General features: G+C 39.4%; 1 long non-coding RNA gene across 1 annotated transcript; it reads right to left on the bottom strand.

Annotated features, from left to right (window-relative positions):
* Positions 1-3,791: 3,791 nt before the first annotated feature.
* LOC117045762 lies at positions 3,792-22,605 on the bottom strand. The gene is made up of 2 exons (XR_004426463.1): positions 21,804-22,605; positions 3,792-4,061 (listed from the first exon to the last, which is right to left on the bottom strand). It is a non-coding gene; the product is annotated as an uncharacterized LOC117045762 (long non-coding RNA).
* Positions 22,606-22,978: the final 373 nt, after the last annotated feature.

The following is a 22,978-nucleotide window of genomic DNA, read 5'->3' as shown; positions in this document are numbered from 1 at the left end:
CATTTGGAACTTTCGGGGTTCAGAGAAAAGGTGAGTAAAAGGTGACATGATAGAAGTGTATAAAATTATGCATAACACTAGCACTCATTGACGTCCAATGAAGCTGAACGTCAAGAGGACTCAGGATGAGCAAAATAAAGGACTTCATGCAATGCATAATTAAACTATGGAATTGGCTCCACAGTGATTGCGACCAACTTGGGTGGCTTTAAAAGAATTAGTCGTTGGATCCATGAATTTGTCTTTCAATGGCTACTGGCCACAATGGCTACTGGCCACAACGGCTATGCTCTGCCTTTACAGTTGGAGGCAGCATGCTTCTGAATACCAGTTGCTGAAAACTACAGAAGGGAGAGAGTGCTCTTGTGCTTTGGTCCTGCATACAGGTTGCTTGTAAGCTTTTGGTTGGCTACTGTGAGAACAGGACACTGGACAAGATGGGCCACTGGCCTGCACTGTATTCAATAGTGACAAGCCAGTTGCCCTAGAAACACCAGCAGCAGGGCACGATAGTGTGTTGTATATAATAAATTAAGTGGTGACTTCACCCAGGAATCTCTTTGCCACTGGCTGACAAAACCTGTCACCTGACGAACAATTAGCAGTAGCAATTCTTATAGCATTCTTCTTGACAAACGCAAGCAGCATGATTTAAGGACAATTCAGGAACCTGAACCACATTGCCAACAATAGATATGTCAACACCATTTGTGCAACTGAAATGTGGTGGGGAAGTGAAACTGCTGAGGTGACTCATTACTAACAGTAGCACTGACATGAGTTTATGTAGTGTTCATCACTATGAACAGGGCAAAGTAGGGTTGCTGGACAGCAGCTGCTCCCAAGGGCCCATGATCACCAACCCTCTCTATTCTCAGCTGTTAGCCTAATGGTCTTTGCTCTATGGCAAACCACTCACAGGAGAGATCATTTTTTGGCAGAGAAGGCACAAGAGGGAGTACTTCCCCCAGCTCTCTTAAGAGATCACTATCCCCTGAAACTCTTGTAGCCACCTTTCCTGAAACAGGGTTCTAGATCTGCTAAATATACAAATCTCCAGAACATTGGTAGGAGGATTGCAGCTAGGGAAGCTTCTGTAGGAAAGTAGCTACGGCAGAAAGAAATGTAGTAGCCTTTCTTCACTGCTTTTGGGCACTTTGCAACAGTGAAGGGTGGCTGCAGGAATGTTACACATGGCTACAGTATAATGCATAATTTAGGAATGGAGAAATCTGTTCAGTTCACATGTTAATCAATACACAGACTGAAACGCAACCCTCCTTCAAACCCTGTGCTTCTCCGAATTTTGCAATGTTTTCCAATGACAACACAATGCATAAATAATAACTAATACCTAAATACGTTTACACCTAGATTCTATCAATTTCGTCTGCTGAGATGGCATGCTGTATGGCTTGCACCCAGGTAACTACTGCAACATTTTGTGCTTGGCCAATTGAGAATGTTTTGCTGTCATGTTGCTTATTCATTATTCTTTTATTAACAGGCTGCTATGAATATGAGGCATATGAAGTTATGTGATGTTAGATTCCACTCTGCAATCTCCATGAGATTACTCAAGTTTCACTACCCATACCATGATCATCTGTGTGATCATATGGCACAACTGCACAGCATCATCAAACTATTGTGTCTATCACCAGCCTAACAATTCATGTTTCTGTGACTGTTTGCCTTCCACACTTCTTGAGATCCCCACTTGGAACACATTTTCCATGGCAGTGTGGCTCACAGGATCAAGCTACTGCTAGTCATATAATTGTGGATTTTTAGCTTACACTTTCTGAAGGGGAAGAAGCAAAATGTCAAAACAGAAATCCACTACACACAATGATATACTGTTAGAATACAGGTCTTGGGAACACAGTGGAGCACAAGAGTTTTAAATTGATTCTGAAATTTGATTCCAAGCGCAGACCTACACATTCATAAGAATCATGAGGTATAGCCCTAGAAAGACTGCACCACTTCAGAATGCAGGTGGGGGAAATGACTTAACTGAGTATTTCTCCATGTCAAAAACTCCCTTTCTTTAGAAATGTAGCCTGCATTCTAACTTTGCCTCCTCACTGATGCATTAGTTCTGATGCAGAAAAGCATTCAGTTATGAAGCTGTTCCACTTGCACTCCAAAGCAATAAAATAAATCATGGAAGACTGTGCCGTAACAGTGTCCTACATGTGTAGAGTTAAAGGCCATTTTGATATGGTACAAAAAGCTGATCTCACTGGACTAAGTATGTTAAATGCCCCCTTTACAGTTTGCTCTTCTTTTTATCCAGAAAATGTAACAGCACTAACTCAAAAAAGTTATCTTTTAAAATACACTACATAGCTTGAAACATTCAATTTATTCTTCAAAACAGAAAGTTACTAAGATTAAAAGAACACCAATGAATGAAAGAAAGGCTTTAAATCATTTCACAGGAGAAGTAATTGCAACATGACATTTTTTCACATACAACTCAACTTTATTTCACAATGAAAAATAGGCAGTAGGATGCAGAATGAAGGAGTCAGGTACAAATTTGCTTTGCAATTTCCAAGCAGCCTGAAACCCAGCAGACAATGTAGCTGTTGATTAACAAACACAGAATTCTACATTGTATGCCAGGTTCAGGCCCCAAGACTGGCTGCTCTTCTTTGATGTGTTACGTATATTGATGGTGCTCATCCAAATAGCATATGGAGGGGATCAGTGAACTACTACTAAAAATAGTGGAGATCACTATGGTCACAATCCAGTCTACTGTGGCTTCCCATTCAATGCTCCCTGGCTTTCCCTTCAACAGAGCCCTGCTGGGAACCCCCAGAAGCTGTTGTGCACAGGCTCAAATGCCACATTTTAGCAAGTGTGCCCAATATAAGTGTGAGCCAGATTACATTATTACATGTCTCAAACAATATAAATTTTGCTTCTGAAATGAAAAAGAACAACACAGTTGCAAAGTCTTATCCAAGTTCATTTGGAGAAATATATTGTTACAAAGTATTCCTGCTTGGCAGATGAAACTGATTAACTATGCTGAGTTGGCGAAACTAACTGGGAAAATTCGGAACCAGCAAGACCAGACTTTCCTGAAAGATTGGAAGAAATTTATGGTATATTTGAAAGACAATTGTAATCAATTGACATCGCTTGTAGGGTTGCAAGAAGTTTTGTAAGGAGAACTATATGAATTATTGCGAAAAAGGACTAAGAAGGAGTTTATTTAGGATTTGGATTTTATAGCAATAACTATTAAAATAAAATGCAAAATCAAAAAGAAAGTTAGAAAACCATTAGTCGAGGTTCATGGAAGCCCTAGGCTGTGATAGCCAAAGGTTTGTTATATTGTATAAGATGGGATGTTATGTTTGGAAAATATATGCAAAAACCAAATACAGTCGTACCTCGTGTTGCCAAACTTGGAAGTACTAGGACGGGTTACTTCCGGGTTCGGCAGTTCGCACATGCGCAGAAGCGCCGAATCATGACCCGCACAAGCGGTGCTGTAGGTTGCGGACTGCTCATGATGCGAACAGGGCTCCGGAACGGATCCCGTTCGTATCCATAGGTACCACTGTACAAATTTTATATACAAAGTATTCCTGCTTGCCTGTATGAGATTTGAACAACAGACTGCAATTATTGTTAGAGACAGCAGCTGGTTGCTGTGCATTTTGCCTAGAATTAGCTACTGTTTATTGTAAATCGTGATTGTTTCTATAATAAAATTATAGGCCTCTACATGAAAGGCCTCCTTAAATTCAATCAGAAACATAAAAGTGTTTCACTGGAAAGTGGGATCATTTTATTGAAAAACATTTCTAGACATAGCTCTGGACATTACTGAATAATTTTATTTTGTATCATGGAAAAGTAACAGCAGTTCAAGGTATCCAAATAGTCATCAGTGAAGAGATGCCACAAGATGTCTTCAGAGACCCAGTAGCCAGATGTAGCTGCTGATTGAGGAAACAGAATCTACACTGACTACTGAGCGACTGATGAGCAACTAAAATTTCTGGACCAACAGCACCTCCACCATTACGCCAAACCTGTGGAAAAAGAACAAGAAGTAATTATCTAGATTTTATATCTTGGTAAAAGAAACAAAAACTAAACACAAACCTCAAACCCACCACTTCACACGTTTTTAAAGAATTACACATTCACTCACACTCAGGCATTGCAATAAGGCTTGTTAAGGTAGGTAATTTTGACTAGATCCTTTAGGAAGCACATTTGGATGTCTTAACATCTCCTCCATATAAGGAAATCCGTAACACGTCATAGTAAGAAATAGTTCTTATAGCAAATTATCATGTTTCAGTGATGTATAGAAAGGAAATGTCATCAGAAACCCACCAGCCAAATTTTTCAGAGCAAGTGTTTAAGATTCACTACATCATGATACACATAATCCTCAAACCTGGATAAATAGTTGAGATTCAAGCAAGTATTTCCTGCTGCTATTCTAACAAGAGCTGAAAAACACTATTCAAAGTTGAAAAAAATGTGCATAGCTTATATGAGGGGGGGGAATCAAATTCAGAGCACCCCTTAATAGGCTCATTTTTAAGCTAATAAGATGTCTCATTAACAAACAGAAGAAGGAGACTGCACCCAAGAGGAGGTCAAATAAATATTAAGCAAAATACAACATCATTATTGTGCAACAACACAAAGGCAGCTGACTCAAGGGCTTGTGAGTCACATCCCAACACACTCAGGCCTGTTCTAGCCTGAATCAAAGCACAAGTTTGCCTGGTATGATTTAATGTTCTTAAAACTGATCAATCAAATGTACGTTAGACTGGTGCACACATCAGGTGCTTTTTAAAAATAAATCTGGGGTGGTGGTGGAGACAATTAAAATGTATGAATTATGTACACACACATAAAGAAAAACAGGGAGAACACAGTTTCCTGCTTGAACTGCCTTAAGTAAATACAGCTAACAGACACACTTAAACTTTGGAATTAAATTTTAAGTTCATTTGGAAGGGCAATCTGCTGCAATTAATTGTAATTATGATGGCTCCAAAACTACTTTATAGTACTGGCTTCTTGAATGAAGAAAGCTGTTGCACCCAAGGTGTCTGCCAACCCACCATGTTCCTACCACTTCTCACTGCCAGCTCTCTATGCAATCCTACTGCACGAGCAAAGCTCCCCGCCCCCAACACTGAAGTGGACAAGCCACTGCTTGTGCATGAGCTGTACTTAAATACTTTGGACCTCTAGCAAAGCTTGCAATCACTATGAATGGCAAACACCTTAGAAGTCTTACAGAACTTCACATACATTACAACAACCCTGTGAAGCAGGGCACTTACTGCCCTCATATTATAGACTGGGACCAGAGGCAACAATAACAGTGAGCCCAAGGGCAGTTAGTGAGTTTGTGGCTGGGGTAACATTTGAAATGGGAACCTCTCAGCTCATATCCGGAGCTAAATGTGGTATTGAGCAAGTGATAATTAAGTCACCTTTCTTTTTTTTTAAAGTAAGTTGAACAGCAACCAGGGGAACTACAGCGCTGGGTGGATGGGTCACATTTATTCCCCACCGCCATACGCTTCCCAAGCTGCTATTTTTCCCAAGGGCACCTGTATGTTTTGCCACATAGGGGAAATTTTATTTGGAAAACCCTTAGGAAGAAATGATTAGCCCACTACTCCCTAGTCCCAACTAGATATGACCCTGGTTATTACTGCACTCCCAGCATTGTATCTAGCCACTACATTACATGAACAAGAGTAGAAGAAGAGCTTGGATTTGACATCCCACTTTAACACTCTCTTTCCCCTTCCTCCCCCACAACAAACACTCTGAGGTGAGTGGGGCTGAGAGACTTCAAAGAAGTGTGACTAGCCCAAGGTCACCCAGCAGCTGCATGTGGAGGAGCGGAGACATGAACCCGGTTCACCAGATTACGAGTCTACCGCTCTTAACCACTACACCACACTGGCTCCCATTACACTAGCTTTCATTACGTAGGTCAGCTAAGCAAGAGTATACGGTTGCCACCTGCCAGATTTCAAACAAGCTGCCACCCAGATTTTATTTGTAATTCAGCTTCAAGTGTGTGAAGCAAAGGGTAAATATTAGGTTTTGCAAACATTAAAAAAGGTATATATACAAATAATCTGTGGCTTTTTTCTCTTTCCTGAAAGACAGCTGGATTCATAGTGTACCAGAGATATGCTAAAGGCAAGAAATGTATCAAATCTCTGTGAGATTCAACACACCTCTCTATTCTTTAGTTTATTTGTCATCTTGGCTTCAGTAATGATTTTATGGTTGTAAGGAAGAAGGTAATGTTGATGGGGGAGCTTGTAAAATGGAAGGCTGCAACATCCACAGTGGCCAGTAAAACCCGGGGTCCTGCTGCCGATTGGGGACATGGAGGTTTTTCCCTTCCCACGCCAGGTATTGCAGCTATGTGCTTACCCTGCAGCTGAGGGGGGGGGGACATGAACCCACCCACTCTTTGCTTTCATTGTGCACAGCTCCACACCTTGTTCTTCTACATGCACTTGGCAGGAGTAAGGTTATGTTACTTCGATGAAGAGGCACATATGAAGCATTAACTCCTTTTATACTTGCATTATGCCAATATTTAGGAAATTTTGTTTCTTAGTTCAGGAATTCAGCTAAACAGATTACTATGTGGAAAATGCATAACACAACACTCATCTAGACTAGTACCGGGGGGGGGGTGGCAGATTGCATGAATCATAGATGTAACTTCCCCCACTCCAAAACAAGACAACATTTTTGTACAACTTTGTGTTATCACAGAAGTGAGCTACCAGTTGAAACCTGGGTGCCTAATTAAAGCACATTCTTGCAAACTTGATTTGCTACTGTTACATACTGAACTAAGAGCCTGCATACCTTAAGAAAGGATCTATGATTTTTGTAATGATTCCAGCTCTTGAATAGCTGAAACCCTGTGACTGTATTGGTCATGCACACTCCTAACAGCTGATGGTCACTTGACTCACACTAATTAATAAAGTGCTCCATAAATTAAGTTTTGGATTGAACTAAATGTAGCCAGGGAAATTCCTGTCCAAGGCACTTTTAATCACTCTGCCAGATAATACTAGTATGAGCAGGCCTGAAGAGGTGGGTGGCTGGCACAACACTCTAGAGCGAGTTCCCAAAGGCAAAACCACTGGCATGCCCATAAAGACAGACTCAAACTAGTTTTAATTGCTGATAAATGTAATTAAGTAGCTACCTTTATCCTTGGTTATCAATAGGAGGCTCCCTGGAGGTTTGTAAATGATACTTACAAGCAAGCTTGACAAAATATTTCAGATTCCTTAGGCACCAACATAATTTTTTTAGGAATTAACTTTGCAGAGAACTCAACATGGCATCAAATTCCTGGGCATCAGGTATCTGGGCTTCTTCCAGCTCTGCTACAGATCACAAATACTTCAAGACAGTGCAACATGCTACTTTTTCTGTTGATGAAAACTCATTTTGTCTGGCAGTAGCGGACAAACAGCAGCAGCCTTAACCAATATGACCTATTACAGCAGTTGCACACTGTAAATACAATATATAGTTGTGGTACAACATGCTGTGGCTCACCACTCCCCACCCCCAATATATCCAATATCCTGAAAATCCATGGGCCACAGTCTAGAGCAGGGGTAAGCAACCTAAGGCCCATGGGCTGGATGTGGCCCAATCACCTTCTCATTCCGGCTCACGGACGGTCCGGGAATCAGCGTGTTTTTACATGAGTAGAATGTGTCCTTTTATTTAAAATGCATCTCTGGGTTATCATCTCTGGGTTATTTGTGGGGCATAGGAATTTGTTCATTTCCCCCCAAAATATAGTCTGGCCCACCACATGGTCAGAGGGACGGTGGACCAGCCCACGGCTGAAAAAGGTTGCTGACCCCTGGTTTAGGGATAGACAAACCTTTCTGTCTCAATTTATTTCCATTTCCGATTGCATGTGCTTGGCGAGGCTCAATCCTAAGGTATATGTGTGACATTGCTGCTTTAATGCTAGGTATCAGCACTACATTTATAAGGCTCTCTAAGAGCCAGGTATGTTGCTGTGAGAGCTGCAGAAAAGGTGAAGGCAATACATTTGGATACTTATTTATCCAACTCATCCTTGAAGCTCTTTGGCTATGGGTGGCTGAAAATATATAAAGCGTGTACCAGAAGCAACTGCTTGCCTAGTTTGGAAAGTATGCATTAGACTGTAAGAGCTTGAGGCATTTAGCATTTCTGAAAGATTACTAATTTCATAAAAAATCACCCTACATCTTATGAGTCCATTCCACAGACAAGATTTCCAAGACTTCAGTACTACAGCCTATCAGGTAATATATTTCATAATATTTATATACTGCTTGATTGTAGAACAAAAAACCACAAAGCTGTATACAAAAAACAGCTCACATCCCATGCGTCTCCACAGTTCTTCTGCACATTGTATTTCCAGTGTTACTCTGAAAATGCAAGAAACAGAAGCTGCTCATATGCCCTCTTCTTCCATTCTCCTCCATGCTGTAATGTATGCAGCCAACCTTAATCAGAATGGACATTTGTGTGAACTCTCCCCACCATAGGAGCCAACTTCTAGGGACGAAGGTCCCTTCGTCCCCCCTCCCAAGTTGAGGGGCATTGCCATTCCAATGGTGTGCATATGCTGTGTCTTGTGATTATGCGGGGTGGGGCTATCCAAGTTGGCACCCCTGCTCCCCACATCTGGGACACAGGTATCTTCTCCTGGAATAGGTGTGCAACTTTCTGTGTTATATGGTAAAGGAGGGAGAGAGAGAGAGAGAGAGAGAGAGAGAGAGAGAGAGAGAGAGAGAGAGAAGCAAGTCATTCATCATTTTACTACTGCTCCTCCACCCAGAGTACATTGCTAACATGCAAAAATAAGCCAAGTAAGGGCATTATATGCTTGATCCACTGAAACTCTGGGTTCATTTAAAACTCTGTGAGCTGAACAGATAGGAATGTCACCGAGGAACTTAATCTAGTATTCTGCCAAAAAAACAAAAAACAAAATCTAGCTTTTTAAACTGATGAAAGCTTCTTGATAGACAAGAGAAAGGTGATGACTCCAGAAAAGATTACAACAGTAAATAAAACATAGTAAATAAAACAGGAGTGATGACATAAAGGTGTGGTCCAGTGTGAGAACATGGTTGAGCAGCAGTAACTCCAAATCACAATTGCCAATGATTTTATGAGCCCCAGGCAAACCTTTAACATCTCTGCCAAACTTACCAACCAGAGCAACGTTTCCTTCACAGGATCTTAGAGTCACATCAAGATTCCTTGTGGGAGAGGAGCTAACATTCCCACAGATTTATCCAATACTTGCAATTGATGAGTAGCTTGAAAAGGTTAAGCAACCAACCACAATCCTCCTAAAAGCCATCTCAGAGTCAGGATCATTCCATTGATGCACCCAGTTTAATAACATTAGCAAGCATAGTAATTTATCATCACAACAGAACAGGGAGTACTTTGATAATTCCTATAGCATCTTGTGAGCACAGTCTACTTCTCACTTCTAAAAACTTGAGATATTTACTTGCCATGCTCCTTAGCTTTCAGTTTACTTGCAGAATTTAGCAGACGTGGTATCATCAAAAACTCCACTTCCCTACCCTCCTCTTCAACCTCACCTGCCTTTTTCCCTTTAACATTCTGCTTCCTGGGTTCAGAATAATAGTAATATAATAATTTATTACTTATACCCCACTCATCTGACTGGGTTGCCACAGCCGCTCTGGGCAGTTTCCAACATAACAACACAGCCTTCAGATGTCTTTGGAAAGTTGTGTAATAGTTTATTTCTTAATAACCCCAATGCATAAAGGCAGTAAGTGACAGCTTCCAAAATTTTTGTAAGCTGGATAAATACAGTTTTTAAGAAGATTGTTGATTAATATTCTAATCTTGTTAAGGTTACCTAAATAAATATTTAGCTCTCAGCCTATCAATTTTCCAATGGCAATAAAATATGTATATTGACAAGGTAATCCTCATTTGCTGCAGGCATTTTACAAGCTGACTAGAGTATACAGCATTATCAATATCTAAATGCCTCTCACTGCTAAAAGGAAATCTGTAAATTTGATGCAACTGTGGGAAAAGTGCAGGTTTGAGGTAGATAGTTTTATCTCAAAGTTTGTCTAGGAGACCTTCATTGTGTATTACTAGAGATTGGTTTCCAGTTATGATTAATAAAACTAGAGTCAAATAAATACAAGGATGAACCAGAGACCCGAGGGTTTTTAAGTGTTTAGGTTTTCCACAGGAGGGGTCAATAAAGGCTGTTCATTAGAGTGATACAGGAGCCCTTTTCTAATAACAAACTAGGGATATGATCATACACAGGGGGAAAGAGAATGATGAGAGCTGCATAATGGTGATAGGCTCCAACCATGACCTATGCACATTTGTTCAAGTTCTGATTAGATTCTGTTTTTCAGCATTCCCAGTCATCTGGAGATCATACATGCATCCTGGTACATGCATAGGAGATACCTCACTGAGAGTCCTGCAAGACTGGCTCCTTGCTTCTCTGGCCCATCTCCACGTGGGGCTTTGACTGCCCCAAGTTACAAAGTCTGCTTCTGCTGCTCATGATATCTACAGACCATTGGGGTGGGCTATTGCTCTGGAATTGTTGCTGGTGCAAGTTTTCATTTTAGATTTCATTCTGCTTTTTGTAAATATTTTTTATTAATTTTCACAAACAGAACAGTAACCAATCAAAGCCGCAATAGATAGCCACAGGAAAGAAGATTCAGCAAAAGGTTTGTTTGTTTTTGCTGCTAATCTGGGTTACTCTTGAATTGTTTACTTTTATTGTATATTTGTTAATATGAAATGTTTTCATTAGTTCATTGCTTATATGACTATTTGATTTTTATGTATTGTAAAAGCTACTGATTTATGTGGAACATTTTGATGCTGTGAGACACCTTGATCATAGTTTACTGTGTAAAGGCAGCATATAAATAAATGATGATGATCTTGAATGAACAGGGTCAGGGACAAAACTTGTGATCCCATTCCCTTCCATATACCGGTATGTGAATGGATATCCTCAGTTTGTTATCTGAAAAGAGCTAACTTCATTTCTAAAGATGACCTTGTTATTACAGCAACTTTTTACCAGCAGCTGCATCCTGCACAGCACTGGGTCTATATCAATTTTTGTAATTGCTACCATGAAACTATCAATAAAGTCTCCAGAGATATAGTAAAGAAGTAGTGTACAGTAGCAAGGCAATATTAATGGCAAGCCCCCAAATTAGCAGCCACTAAGCAAAGTTTGAAAGCACGTCAAAGTGCAAGCAGATAAATAGGTACCGCTCCGGCAGGAAGGTAAATGGTGTTTCCATGCGCTGCTCTGGTTCGCCAGAAGCAGCTCAGTAATGCTGGCCACATGATCCGGAAGCTGTACACCGGCTCCCTCGGCCAGTAAAGCGAGACGAGCGCCGGAACCCCAGAGTCTATCGTGACTGGACCCAACAGTCAGGGGTCCCTTTACCTTTACCTTTAAGCAAAGCAAAGTCAAATGATGAAAAGTCATGCACATTTTGTATTTTATTGAAATATTCAAAACGCTCGCTGCTGTTGAATGTTTCCCTCTCAGGCAGATGGCAAAAAAGTTATTCTCATTAACTTCCCATTATTCTATGGCTAGGAAGTTATTGATGAAAGCAAAAAATAATAATTCATGTAATTATATGGGGATGCAGAAATAGGAGAACAACATTTCCAATAGCCATTACAATCTGTATGCTTGCTCTCTATAGTCATAGACAACAAAAGGCGCTGAAGCCACTGAGGAATCCTGAAGACAGGAACAATGGAGGACAGAAAGCTCAAATAGATTGACCACATAAGCAAAACAGATGGGGGGGAGGATGTGGAAAGGTGTAGAGATACTGACAGAGGCAGAATGTATCAAGGGATAAGTTCAATACGTGGGTTGAATTTAGAAGACAGTGTTGAGGCTTTTGGCATGAGCCATGAAATTTTCCTAACACTGTTAAGAATAATTTCAAAGATGTTAGAAACAGTATTTGCTGAAAGATGGCCTGGTAGGTGTAAGGAAGTTCAGCAAGCCCACACAGTATGGGGATGGAGGAGGAAAGAAGATAGCTAGAGAAGCAGCACTGCAAGGACTGAAAAAAACAGTGATTAAAAAAACAGCTACAGAGAAATTACTGGGGAAATGGCATTTGAAGTGAATGAAGCAGAAGGAAGACTACCCAAGAATTGGGATAATAAAAGGTAGGAGGAGATAAAGGGGGAAAGCAAAAACATTGAGTTGACAGTTGGCTGCAGCATCAAAGAGGCTTGAGAACATGAATTCATAGCCAATGGTGATGTCCCAATTTCAACCTTTCCTCAAGCCAAGCTCAGCAGCATAGTTGCAGTAATAAAGAGGTTAGAATCAATGTGTGGAATTAGTATTTTCCCAAGCTCTCCACTAACAAACACACTGACCAATAGGAACACAAGAGCAGTTCACACTCTAATAGCAGCCTGTGAGAGAGTGGGCTATAGCAACCGACATAGATTATATTGGAAATCAAAGCACTCTGGATTCTTCTTATGTAAAACTGTAGTAAAAGCTTGGCATGCTTTGTCTAAAGGGATATTATCTGTGTACTCAAAACTTTTCAAACTGGGCCTCCTTAACTTACTCTGCCTTCAAATCCACCAGCAGCTCTCTTTTGGCAGGTGAGCACACATATTAGTGTTAGGATCTGGGACACCTCTCTAACCTTGGCATTAGAAGACAGCACTACATCTCAGCCTCCCTATAAAGATAGCTCACAAAAGGAAGAGACAAGGGAGAGAAGGAACTGCTGTGGTCAGAAGGACCCAAATGGCTTCTGCTTCTGCAATCTCCACAGTTAGTGTAAGAAGTTTTGGTAGCTGCAGCACAAAACTGTTTCTGCTCAGTGTAAAGTGGCTTTACCTGCTACAGGAACTTCTCTCTCTATGGAATCTGGTGGTTTTTGTTCAGGTGTCTTGTGCTCCCTTTTAAGGGAGACTAGTTCACAGTATGTAGGAAATCTTCTATTTCTCCTGTGCTGCAATTAAATGGGCTCTTTTGGAATGCTATGTACTAGAGCTTGCCCAAAAAGGGCAAATGAGAACTTGTTTTGAGGGATCAAGTTTTGGTCATTGTTGCTGGCACCTCCAGTAACATTTGTGTAAGTTTCTTTCAATGAATGAGTGCAGTAGTTTCCACTGGTGGATCTAAGCATTCACTTTACCAAGAAAGAACTTTGCCATCAGAACTACTTCCTGCCATCTGCTTAGGAAGTTTTACTTCTTCATGAGTAATGTACATCTGTTTACATTCTTATATGAATGTATTTGTACATTTGCTGTATGTTTGACATCTAATTATTTGCTTTTACTTAGTATACAGACTCCTTTCCAGGAACTAGAAAAAAAACTTCTTAGTCATGTGCAGGAAATGTACCTTCTGTAGGTGTAAATATAACCCAATTCCTACTGTGAAAGGGTCTTGGCAGGTGGCTGTGGTTTGGCAAGGATGGCACAGTGAGCCAAATGTGGAGGCCTGGCAGCCCTGATTAAGGGATCTGAATCCTTGTCTCCCTGCTCCTAGTCCAACATTGTAACCACTACACCATATTGGCTCTTATCTTATTCTTATCTGTTTTTGCCAACAACATTGAAATGATTAGGACTGAGAAGCAACCTGTTTCATACTATGGAAGGCTTAGCCCAAGCAAGGCAGACTTGCCGTGCACCTTGTGATTGAGAAGGCCTTCTAGAGTATACCAGTACCGTTACAAAGTTCACTTTTCACAGTTGATGTTGGTTTCCTTTAAGATGCTTTGAAAGTGACTAGGCTGACCACATCCACATTCTGAAATACCATTTTTGAGAACTCCCAACGAAGCTCCAGCCAAAAGAACAGGAACTGACTCATTTTACAATGCCTGTTCAACATGTAATCAGTTTAGAGATTTTTGGCCAAAGTTAAAGACAGGAATAGTGAGGAGTCAAAGTAGGAGACCCACTTACCACTTAAAACTGGCACGCATACCACCGAAATTTAAGTGCAAGAAAGATGGCCAAAAGCAGTGCAAAACCAAACTGCACACAAGCAACCCCAGATTTATTATTACACAGTTAACTGCACGTGTACCTTCTAATATACAACACACAAACACCGATAAACCACTCCTGAATGCTACACCACCTAATAATAAATAAACAAACAGAAAAGGATGCAGAAGGAAAAACACATTGAAGGCACAAGTGGTAGAAATTACAAGCAGATGGCCTATAGACTCAAAAAATGGAAGGGGTACGGAGTCAATTAAAACACAGAAAACGGGCATGTGGTGTAGTCCTCTTCAATGTGGTAGCTTTGCACATCATGTGGGGATGCTTTCAAACTCCCAATCCTCACATTCACCATGTTCAAAGGAAATAGAGAGAGAGAAATGAGGAGAAAGAGCACATCCTACATTCGGGGTAGAGCCTACATTACAGCCCATGTGAGAAAGAAGACAGAAGTCTGCTCCACCTTTCTATGGTAGAGACCACCAAGAACCTCCAGGCAAGCTGATCTGAGCATTCCAAAGAAAGAATAGCAAGTATATTGGGAACTAGAATCTGAGGAGTCAAAGGCTTCCTATCTCTTGTTCCTTAAGGAGGACATCTTCACAGGAATGCCACACAGAAAGGGATCTCAAAAGCAGCAGAAAGTTTATTGCTTATGTACAAGTGGATGGGGAAACCTGAAAGGAAAATGGGAACAAATCTGAGGAAATATTGATAGAAACATGATGGGTTTTTGGAGGATTCAGAAAATGAAAAGGCACTAAGCTGCTGGAGACACCTGCACTGTAACCGTTCCCAAGGTAAAGCATTTTGAATTCCAAATATAAGCAGCAATATTGGAAAGTAAGATAATAAAAGTAGGACTATTAAAAATAAATTCATCCTTGATGCACCTCACACCTGCAATATCCTCCCAGAATACCCATGTTGTGCCATCTATGTAAACCTTCCTTAAAAACTCTTTTCTTATGTGAAGCCTTTGACTTCACCCCTCATGTCTTAATTGAGCATCAATTTACAACTGTTTTGTTTGGTATTAGCTATACTGAATAATTCCTTTGAAAAAAAATCATCACTATACAGCAAGTGTGCTGTTTGTCAAGCCCATTGAACCCCTGTCTAAACCAATATTTTTTGTGTTCACTAGAACATAATGTGTTTTCTGCATCCTTAAGAATTAAATTTTTATTTGGATTTTCCAGGCAGTGCAAGAGCTTCTGAAAAACTCAGCTATAAGTGATAGAAAATGGTGACTGTCATAAACAGCCAGACTACTATAATATCTTTAAAACTCAAACAGTGTTCTAAAGTGGAACTATACACACATCTATGCTAGAACTGAAATCCTGGCTGTGTTTGAAGCCAGAGGAAACACAACTTTACACTGCTTTTGTTTTAAAAACACAATGACAACCAATGCCCACTGAATGTTCTTTCCCCCCTTCTTTAGTAGGCATCTTCAAAGTATGATAGCCCCATATCAAAGAGATATATATCCTGAGATGAATTTGTCCTTATTACAGTTCAGGAAAAATGACACGAAAACCAGAAGAAATTAAAAGCAACACAACTTGCTTGTCAAACTTAGTATGTGACTAGCACTTGCCTGGGGCTACTGAGACTGGCATTAGGAATACAGAATAATTGTCACTGCACAAAATGTAATCTGGCAATAAAAGATCTCAGAAACACACTGAATTATTGTTGTGTTTCCCACTGGAGAAAAGGTTATAAAATATACAGTACTGTACAGCAAATAACTGGCATTTAAAAAGGATCATCAGCATGGATTCCATTTCACTTGCAGAGAATACTAGCAATAGTTATTTTAGCACCCCAATTGAAGGTGTGCTTACTCAGAAGTAATTTTCACTACCGTAAGTCCAGTGGGTCTTAATTCTTAATAAACATCTTTAGGATTGAACCTTATGGGCTATTAGAGTAACTTTCTCATATATAATACATCTCTAATCAAAACAACACAAACTTTTGTTTTGTTTGTTTGCTGTTGTTGTTATGGATATTATTGTTGTATCTTTAGTTTTAGATCTTATGATTTATGTGGAAATGGTTTCCATTAGGTTGTGTACTTTTTGATGTGTTTTATTTATTGTTTATGACTTCTGTTATATTTGTAATTATGTAATCTTGTCACGTTGTAAGCCGCCTTGAGCATAGTTTCAACTATGGAAAGGCGGCATACAAATAAAATGATGATGATGATGAAACTACATCTGAGCTAGTGAAGGTCTAGCTCAGGTAAGTTTTGATAAATTATATTTACTGGATAGTTTATTTGTTTAGTCAGTTATTCCAAATATTTTTAATAGAATTGCTACTTAATACCTTTGTACCTAAAACTAAGGGACACACACTACACACATTACACTTTTTGCAGATACTTGTTACAGATGCATCATGAATTCTTTAAAGAGAGATGGATATTATGCAAAAAGTTATTGCAGACAACTATAGTTACTTTTACTGCACATAAAAAGAGAGAAACATACCAATGTACCGGGTAAGTAAAACGATATTTCCATGCTGCCATACATCTTACTCCTGCTAGCATACCTAAGAGCTAAATCTGCCACCACAGAACCAGAGCTTCTCTATTCCTAGCTGGATAAAATAAGGTGCTATGATCTGCATTTCCTGCAAGAGCTATAAATGAATTATTCGAGTCACAGCAGCATTACTGCTACACAACTCTGTGATCCCTAGAATCCACACATAACTGATATTTTCTGGGTTTACAAGTATACCAGCACAGAGACATCTTGTGCATTACAACAAAGCTATGAATCAGGACCTAAATACGTAGCATGTGAACCCATCCTAAGTAAGATATAGGATACTTAATGGTCTAAACCAATACACAATTATCAACATGCAAGCCCAGTAAAATCAATGAGCTTGGGCACTCCTAACTTCAACAGAAAGCACATAGGTAGTCACTGGCGTTTTCCCACCCACCCACAGACAAACAGCAGCACCAATGCCTCCCTCAAAATTCCCCTCCTTTTAATGTGGAACTTTGGCATTATCGCTTCTGTTGTGCCAGGTCACTAACCTAACTTTGGAAAGGCCAAAGGCATGAGTGTCTTTGCTACCACTCAGACCATAGCAAGAAAGGGGATCTTGTGGTCACCATAATGTTTTGGGGACAGCTCCCACCATCCATTACAGTTGCCCATGCTAGTTGGTGCTCTTTGGAGTCAAAGTCCAACCCTGCACTACAGCTTCCTTCAACGCCATATTTTCTTCAGTATTCTAACTGGAACATGGAAGCTGTTCCCTACTCTTCCTCTTCAGGGCAATTGCTGTGGCTTCTCAGATCTTCTGCACTCATTAAAAGTAGCAAGAAGGAATTTCTTGCACTTTTTGGTCCTGAAGGATGCATTTCCTCACATCACTTCGCCTCTGTCCTCTGTCTTTAAACTTGTAAAAAGTAAAAGGCACGATAATGCATATGGTGTTCCATTCATTGTGGGCAAATGCAATGCCATAATGGAAAGTGGTTAAGCCTTTGAGATTATAAGGGAATTTGGGGGGGGGGGAATCACTTTGAGATGCTTCACAGGAAGTGATTCATAAATGATATAATTTTAAGAAGCAAATAAAAACATTAACCTAGTTGATGTACGATAACCTGATTTAACTGAGGCACAAGATACTTAGCCTTGCACATGTTGTTGTTGGGTCTAACTCTTAGTGAATCCTTTTGAGAGAGGGGGGGGACAAAGTTAGTGCAGAAAGTGCTTAAGGGAACGTTATTTTGCCTGCCGACTTCTAAACAATGCAAGTGGACACAATGGTTCCTGCAGCTGTGCCAGGACTGTACATCTGAGGGTCTTGCCATATGGAAAACTCCACCTTAACATATTTGAGGATTATCTGAATTACTTGGAAAATTGTAACATTAAGCCTTAAAAATCCTGTGCTTTTAAACCAAAACAGAATAAGAGAATTCTGATAGAATTTACAGGGATGCATGTTTACGACTGTAATCTTATTGCTTGGATTTACTCAGAAGTAAGGCTCATTCTGTATAAGGCACGAGGCAGGTAAGTGTAAATAGGACTGTAGCCTAGTTTACAGCTGATGGCATCTATTTTTATTTCAGTTCAATCAACAGGATGAAAGTGAACTATCCTGGACTGTGTCAGCACTTGAGAATAATTCTCATTCTTTAAAAAGGAACAACCAGCACCATATTAGAAATGCTTAACTACTGTGAAGTCTTTACCAATTGGAATTTAATCAGGAAGGACAATTGCTGAACTACTACAACCACAATACTTATATATTTATCACTTTTCAAATAATTATCCCAGAAAGCTTAAGGAAGATGGATACTATCTGCTCAGGTAGTTAAGAAGAAGATAAATGTGAGAATAATTTGTGGCTTGTTTCAAAATTTGCAAATGTCACGCAACTCAGAAGAGCAAAACCATTAGCCATTTTTCTCTACCTCAATATGCATTCTATAATACTTTGTTTCAAAAAATTTGTACACCACTAGGTTGTATAAAAATAAAATCTTCAAAGCAGTTTACAGAAAATGAAAAAAAAATATTGCTAAACCAGTAACTTTACAACTTTAAGATTACATGACTTGCTTACAGAGTCAGCAAGTCTGTAGCCACTTCTAACAACTTGCTCCACCTGCTTTGTATGCTACCGCCATACCATGTTAGATGAATGCATTCCCAGAGGTGCTTGGTGCTCCATTAATTTTGTACATCACAGTGCAGAGGTGAGGTGAGGTCTACATTAAATAGGGTCTACAGTTCTCCTGCAGTAAGAAGAAATGGAAACTTGCTCATACTAGTTATGGCCAACAGTTGGGAGGAGGGACATTTATGGGCAGAAAATAGATATGGTATATTAATAGGAATGGCACGTGGAATTATCAAAGATGACAGCCAGAAACATTTAATTAATGTTTTTCATTGCGTACATAATTGCCCATTAGGGAATGGGTGAAATGTAGGGACATTGCTGGTAGACCTCTGAGCTCTATATCTATTTACTGATTGTTATAAGACAGATTTTGCCTATTGATAAGACAACCATTGCCTATTGATAAGACAACCATTGCCTATCCTAGTACAGCTAAGGCCATGACTCACTTTGGCCTGCCCTATTAATTTATTGACACTAAATAGGTTCTTGTGATTACAAGTGAGCCACAAACTTTGTCTTTTAAACACCCACAGTCCCACACAGTATAGTGTATTTTGTGTGTTGTAAGACAGATATAAAAAGAATGCGGTATTTTAAAGTGATATTCTAAAACCCTGATCCAAATATTATGAAAAAAATGTTATGCTATTTCATTCATATAGGTATAAATGCAGATCAGGTAATCTGAATTTCCAGTGAATCTTTTCGAAATCAACTGGCAACCCAGTGGCACCAAATCCACATGAAGGTACTCATGATAAGGACATTGGTAAAAGATGCGCACCACACACCAACGATATTCATTTTCTAAAGAGATCCTTTCAAGTTATATTGCAGTGGTTTCCACAGCAAAGAAAAGATGCAAGAGAAGAATCTATATTGCTTGAAAAACAACTCCCTATTATTATTATTATTATTATTAGGTAGGGAGGGGTGAGTTAATTGCTCTTGTGAATGAGGACAGGTTCAAACAACATTTGAGTTCAGAACTTCCACAGAGGTACTCAAATAATGTTATCTGACTTTGTTCACATAATAGATTTCCGACTGTTCCCAGAACACACATATGTGGGTCACATAAACTGGGCAATCTATTTATGACTACAATTACTGTAATTCTAGCGGCACTTTTTCTAGCAACCACCAACCAGTCAATTTTTAAAAGAATGGCTCTTTTATAAGTTCTTTTTCACTCATTCTCTCCAGCATCCAGATTTTCAGAGGGTCTTCCTGGCAAGCAGAATATGAAAGCACTGCTGTTCATTAATTAAAATCACATTTTAAGTCTTCCTCATTGTCAACTACATCAGAGGTCAAAGTGGGATTTGAAATTCACCACAGAAATACAATGCTTCAAAGAAAAATTAGGGATCAGAGAAGGCCACTTTTGGAGAGCATTTAACTCTGTCTTCACTTTAATATACAGGTACATCATATGAAGAGACTTTTCGAAGTGCAGTGATCAAACAAGATAAGGTAATTTTGAGTGACAACATGTCTTGCTTCCTTTAAGTGCAAGAATGTGGAAGGAGCATGGATAAAATTACCTGTTTCTTAGATTGCTAACATAGGAAGTTTTCACTTATAATGCTATCTTTTATGAGTGGCAAATACATGGTAAAGCCTTCCAAATAGTTTGCTTAAGACTAGCAAGCAGCCTTTTCCAGGTGTTCATTAGACACACCTTAACTAGAACAAGAATGATTGCTAAGGTGGGGTTCTCATTCTTCCTGATTTACTAGGGAACAAGGCTGTTAAAACGCATGCTTATCTGAAAGTCCATTTTTTATTGCTCCTCTTATTAAGAATTTCCTGCGTTTTTTTTTACCTTTTAGACAGCAATCTATATTTTTACTGAAAGGACTCATTATCTGTCAGCACTTTAGTAGGAAAAAAGAAGGAACTATTCTGAAAAGGGTTAGAAAAATACAGAACAAAAGCATATCCTTTCTACCTTTTGCCATGCGTCTCAAACAATGGAGTACTGAAAACATCACTAAAACAATTAACCCTGGCTATACAAACAAAAGGGGGGGGGAGATAAAAGAACTGATTAAGACTAGAGACAGAACATCTTACACAGTCTTTACCTAGACCAGCCTCAATTAAGTCATTTCCTTCAAAAGTATAATTAAACTGAAAAATAAAGGTGAGACATTACTACACAGAAGTCTACTGGATTCTCCCACCCCGCAATTTAAGTAAACTTAATGTTATTGACTAAAAGGTAATTGTTTCCTCTATTTGTTTCAACACAACATGTTCTAAGAAAAATCTGAAAATGAGCTAATTGAAGGAAGTATGACTAACAGAGAAAAATATTTTTTCTGTTAGCTCATGACATTTTTATTATACTGGAAACTTCATTCAAAACTTATGAACACTTTTCAGATCTGTTATGTCCTGCACTATGTACTTCCTTTTCTCTGCAGCATTGCTGTCAACATATTCAACAAGTTCCACTTTATAATAAATAAAATAATTGTTATTGAAATGGGGTGGCAGTTTGTGCTAACTTTTTTGTATTAGAAGAACATGACAGGCTGATATTTCAGGATGTCTTCCTGTCAGTAAGTATGTCGCAAGTAGTCAGTGGAAAGAAAAACTAGTAGCAGTTTAACTAGAGTCTCTTTCATTTCTAAAGACGGCTTATTATGCATTTAGCCAGACAGTACGAAATAGTTCTGCACTGGAGGGAGAACATACTATTCAATTTCCAATTAACAATTTCCTGCCTCCCTACAAAAAATCCTGAAAACATTTACCTTTTCAATCAGTTGCATGACTCTTCCCTAAAATATCACCACAGAAACATCTCAACATTTTTTTTTTAAATGTGCTACACCAAAACAGATTAAACAAATCATTTCTATTCTTCATTTCAATTCAGTTATTAGTTAGAAACCTGAAAATCTGGACATAATTTTAAACACAAAATAACGGACTATCTGTTGCAATAGGTAGCACCACTTCTCACTTACCCATTCCGAGCAAATAATACTTCCTGGTGAAAAGATTTTACAGCTTCCGTTAACTAAAAAGCGTTCGGCACTACAGCTAGACAAGACAGATTACAAAATGTTTTTGTCAGAAGGCAGCATTAAAGTTTCTCCCCCTACAGTTATGTTCCAGAGTAAAGAGTCACCAGCACTCGATTCCTGTGATAAAAACAAGGTAACGACAAAGGAAAAGAGGCTCAGGCAAGTTCCTGTCAAAGATTCTTAACTGCAGTCTTCTGAAAATAGTAAGCAATCTTAAAGTGACAGTTACCAAACTCCAAGGTGACGCTCATTAATCCAAATTGGCTGCAGCTGGCTTTATTGTCTACCATTTGGCTTGGTCAAGCCCACATGAGTGTTAAACTTTATCACATGTTGCTGAATCACTGCCTAGTCTCATCCTTACAAACTACATGTAACTAAGCAATGCGAGCGAGGGAAGCTGCTACTAAACTCTAAGGCGGGGAGTTCTTATACACAGCCGCCAATTAGCTCTTGCCCAATCACAGGCTGCAACTAGCTGCCTCAGTCACATGACAGGGCAGTCCTCACTACAGCAGAGAGATTTCTGAATTAGTTGGGGTTACACAAAGGACACTCATTGGGAGGGGGAAAGCAGTGAGTACAAAATGGAAACGCCCAGGCTGACTGCTGTTAAGTGCTTTAAAGCAGGAAACTCCCTCGCTTCATGCAGACACACAAATTCAGAACAATGTCTGCTACACATAAAAATTAGCCAGGAACCCTAAAATCTTGCTTTATAAATACACTACACCTATTTATGTTTCCCACTGCCCTGCTAACTTTCCTGCTTTCACTTAATTAGTGATCACTTAAAACTGATCCATTTCACAGAAACAAGCAATCAGGTACGATTAACAACATTACGATCTTAAGGAAAGAAACTTGCACCACCACAAACCACATTATTTACTCTTCATGAACATAATTAGATGTGTGTGCGCGTGTATTAGCCTGAATATCAACTTGGGCAATTATTTTATATGCAGATTGGTGACAGTATATTCTCATGTTTAGAAAAACAGTTACCCTTTATTCATGCTGCTCTGAATTTCATTCCATGCCTTTAATTCTATTATTTACCAGCCTCGAACAATAATAGCTTGAAATTTGTCAGTACTTTTTCAGTACTGCTA

Source organism: Lacerta agilis, chromosome 4 (genome assembly GCF_009819535.1).
Source record: "Lacerta agilis isolate rLacAgi1 chromosome 4, rLacAgi1.pri, whole genome shotgun sequence".
NCBI lineage: Eukaryota > Metazoa > Chordata > Lepidosauria > Squamata > Lacertidae > Lacerta > Lacerta agilis.
The sequence above is the reverse complement of the archived record's forward strand: the minus strand, read 5'-3'. Positions and strand labels throughout refer to the sequence as shown.